This window comes from Tupaia chinensis, unplaced genomic scaffold, assembly GCF_000334495.1.
Source record: "Tupaia chinensis unplaced genomic scaffold, TupChi_1.0 Scaffold000252_1, whole genome shotgun sequence".
NCBI classification, from domain to species: Eukaryota; Metazoa; Chordata; class Mammalia; order Scandentia; family Tupaiidae; genus Tupaia; species Tupaia belangeri.
The window spans coordinates 147,960-152,255 of NW_006159732.1; the positions used below are offsets into that span (position 1 = coordinate 147,960).

General features: G+C 53.0%; 1 long non-coding RNA gene across 1 annotated transcript in view; it reads right to left on the reverse strand.

The window, feature by feature from the left end:
- Positions 1–211: 211 nt before the first annotated feature.
- Positions 212–4,296, reverse strand: part of LOC102494350 (uncharacterized) — a 5,881-nt gene continuing 1,796 nt past the window's right edge. The window contains exons 2-4 of the long non-coding RNA XR_334628.3: positions 4,038–4,160; positions 1,025–1,182; positions 212–703 (exon numbers count right to left, since the gene is read on the reverse strand). This is a non-coding gene — a long non-coding RNA (uncharacterized LOC102494350). The remainder of the gene's footprint in view (positions 704–1,024; positions 1,183–4,037; positions 4,161–4,296) is intronic.

Here is a 4,296-nt window from a genome sequence, read left to right on the forward strand (position 1 = left end):
TTAAACTCACGCTGGGTGCGCGTATGTGCGTGCCCAAGATCCCAAGAGGAGAAAGGAGAAAGGATTGTGGCGTAGCCATCCTCCCTGGGGGGGTGATTTCTCGCTTTCTGTCTCTCTGTGTCTGTCTTTCTGGCGGACGCATGTACCCTTATAGCAAAAACCTCTCCAAAAAAAAAGGAAGAAAAGAGAAAAAAAAAGAAAACCTAGGGTAAATTTGCTAGGGGTGCTTCAGAAGAAAGGTTTCTTGATTTCAAAAATATCCCATGGAAAAAGATGGTCCCTCTCCAACCTGCAGACATATCGTGTCCACAGGTGGTGTCTGCAGTGTCAGCAGCCATCTTGCAGCCACCAGGGGAGCTGTGGTGCTTGAGGAGCAAACGTCGAGAGCAGAGCAGGACAGACAGAACCTGGATCTTGATAACCGGGCAGATCCACTTCCTGGAGCCATCGGGCCTCAGGACTTCTCTTCTTAGGAAATAAGAACTGCCTGAACCGTTTGGGATTGGGGTTCTGTTCCTTGCAGAGGGTCTTGATGATACAGTCGAGGTCTGGGAAGTCTGGCTGAAGAAGCCAAGTGGGTAGTTGTCAGCAAACTGTGCATGGCCTGATGAGCAAACAGCGCATTTCTAAACCCTGGCTCGTGTTTAGCTTCATGGCAGGAGACCCAGTCAGCTGGATGCTGAGAAAAGCAGGAGGCATAGCACTGTGGACGAATAAAGACACAGAAAACAAAAGGTGGACGAGGGCCCTCTGGAAGTCAGCAGCTCAGACATGTCCATCCAACATCGTTTGTAATTATTTGTTACTCCACAGAGTAGAAACAAACCAGACACTCACTTCTAGAGAACGGTTCAATAAATTATGGTATACCCTTGGAGTGAGAGCAGAGCCCCAAAAGGAGAGACGCTAGCCAAGCAGGAGCCCTGATGGGGGGTGCATTCCCCCCACTGTGGGCCTCCGTCGTGAACCAGGTCCTTCCCCACCGTGCCATCCCTGGTTCCGGTCCTGTCCCATACTTCCTTACATCATCTGTTCCATTTTCTAGCTCCTCGGGACAGCTTTGGCTGTCCAGTACTGCTGCTCCCTTCTTGCTCCTCCGTGATCCTCAGTTGTTGTGACTTCCCTCATAGGCACAAGATAGCTGCTGAAGTTCCAGACATTGCATCCCATGACATGGCATACCTAGAAATGTAAAAGGGGCCATCACTTCTGAAGGTCTATTTTTAAGATCAAGGAAACTTTTCCCTGAGGTGCCCTTTGAGGCAAGGACCCTCTGTTCTGTGTCTCAGGGCTGCCCTGGGCCCAGTATAGCATTAGAAGGGAGTGTCTGCCCAAGGCAAGGAGGAAGAGGCTTGTCCAAAAAAAGGAAGCAGGAGAGTAGAAGGGCCGAGGTTTCCTGAGCGGGGTCATTGCCATGGAACCAGGAGTGGCTCAGACATGCAGATGAGGAAGAAACAGACTGTACAGGGAAGGAGACAGAGGGGACGGCAGTGCCAGGGAACGGCACCACGGGGAGGCACCCAGCTATAATACAACCCGCAATGACGTGTCTCAGGGCCAACCTGTACCAGCATACATGCGTGTGCGGAAATAAACATTGCACAAACTTCCCCCACGACGACCAGGCATTCTCCCGTCTACATTTCTTCATGCTAAGAAAATGCGGGACAACAACCTGCTGAATTAATTTCCCACCCACCCAACAGGTCGTGGTCTGGCGCTTGAAACCCCTGCCGTAGGACAGGATCAGAGTTGTGATCTACTCACCAGGCCCCTGGATGAGATTTGAGCAGCGACTAGATGCCGGCATTGAGAATCTTTTTTTTTTTTTTTTAATTTTTTTTTTTTTTTTAACTTGTTCTAAGATGCATGCACTTGCCAGAGAGACTCAGAGACAGAGAGGGGAAGTGAGAAAGCACTCCCCAAGGGAGACGGCCACACCACAATCCTTCTTCCTCCCCTCTCCACTCGGGCTTTGGGCACACGCATACACATGCATCCAGGAAGTTTTCTTCTTTTTTTTTTTTTTTGGAGAGGTTTTTGCTATAGGATGTATGTGCTCGCCAGAAAGACAGAGAGAGACAGAAAGTGAGAAATCACCCCCCAGGGGGGATGGCCACACCGCAATCCCTTCTCTTCCATTCTCCTCTCGGGATCTTGGGCACACACGCACACGTACCTGGCGTGAGTTTAAGCCACCGGGTCTGGGACTCGAACCACAGTCAACTACATGGGAGTCCGGCGACATAGCCATTACGCTAACTGCTGGTCCCTCATCCAGGAGGTTTTTCAAGTCACCGGGTTCAGGACTCAAACCTCATAGATAGCCATGTGAGACCCAGGAGCCTCATCCACCATGCCACTAGATGGCCAGACATCTAGAATCTTTAACAGCAATTTGACAAGGTGAATTTATGTCTCTCAAATCCAACAGTAAAGAAGTGAGGTTTAGGGTCCAGCAGATGGCATAAAGGTTATGTCACTAGACTCCTACATGGTCGACCACGGTTTGAGTCCCCCACCCGATGACTTGAAACTCACACCAGGTGCATGTGCACGTGTGCCCCAAATCCCGAGAGAATGGAGGAGAAGGGATTGCCCAATCGCCATCCCCCTGGGGGGGGGTGATTTCTGCTTTCTGTCTCTCTGTCTCTCTTTCTCTCTGGAGAGTGCACATGCCCTATAGCAAAAATCTCTCTCTAAAAAAAAATAATCGGGGGTTTGTACCGTATGTATGTGTGTGTGTGTGTGTGTGTGTGTGTGTGTGTGTGTATTTTATTTAATTTACCAGGGGGCATGTACACTGACCCGAGAGAGATAGAGAGAGGGAAAGCAAGAGAGCACCCCCCCCCATAGGGCATGGCCATGCCACAATCCCTCCTCCATTTCCCCCTCCTTTGGGGATTTTGGGCATACACGCACACACACCTGGAGGTCCAGGAGTAGAACTGTGTGTTGGGCCATGTGAGATCCAGCCACCAGGCCATAAGCTGGCCCGTTATTTTTTAAAAGAATCCCTTTGTATTGTATTTTATTGTATCATTGGTCTATGATAGATTAGAATTTAAAATACAAACAAACTGATCTTTCTTCAGGTGACTTGAGAAGCGCTGCCTCAGAGGGTGCAGGCTTTGCTCCGAAGCTCCAGTCCAAGAAGGAACCCCTCTGGCCTTCCCACACTGGAGTGGCCCACTTACACACAAGGAACACCCCTTTCTCTGTGTGTCAGGATCCTCCAAGGCCTAGCTGAACGTCCTCCAGGAACACCCCCAAGCTGGTACCCCGCTGCACCCCATTTTCTCCCCTGCTCTCCCCCGCAGTGTGCTACCTGGCCCCCTTTCCGTGCCTCTGCACAGACTCATGGGAAAGCCCCGCACTGTGGGCTGAGAGCCTGGGCCCATGCAGAGGGCTTTGCACACCGCAGGTGCACCGCGGGTGAGGGAGCAAGGGGAGCCAGGAGAGAGACAGGTGAGGAGAGGGGGGAGCAAGGAACTGTGTGGATGGTCCCCAGGGAGGGAAGCTGAGTCCAGACTCTTCTGACACCCCAAAGCCAGAGAAGGGGCTTTTATGATGGGTCTAAGATAGATAGGAATTTTTTTTAATTCTTGCTTTCTTATTTTTCCCTCTCTCTGTCTCTCCTGGTGTACATGCCCCTAAATGGAAGCCCAGATGTCCCCTAACCTAGGTGGTTGGGGCAGGGGAGCAGGGACCTGAGGGCTGCTCCGAGCTGGGCCTCCCGGGCACCTAGGAGCCAGCCCTGAGGAGGGGAGCCAAAGGCAGGGCCTGGGGTAGCTGGGCAGGCCCAGAGCTGTTTAAGGGGTGCCGGTGTGGGCGGGGAAAGGGGGTGAGCCACCTGAAGCGGCTGCTGCAAGCTCTTCACAGGGACGGCAGAGAAAGGGACTAAGCCCAGGCAGGTCCTCAGGGGTCACGTCATCCGCCCTCCTGCTTCCACCAAGAACTCTGATGGCCACGCCCAGACTTTCTACCCCAACGGGCCAGGCGTCGAGGCACACCCCTCCCTTGGGGAGCCCGCTTACCTCTGCCCAGGAAGCCATCCTGACCGTGTCTTCGCTTTAGGGTTTTGCCCTGTGGCCTGTGGAGGGTTGATTCATCTCTCAGAGCCTCAGCTTTCTCGCCCTTCACGTGGGGATGATGAGCTGCTGTGAGAATGAAGGGAGCTGTGAGTGGAGGAGTGTGGCAGATGCTGGGCCCCCACCCGGAACAGCGGCCTCTGCCCCAGGCCTCAGCCTCTGCCTTCAGCCAGACCCTGCACAGCCGGCCCCCTGGCCCCGCACG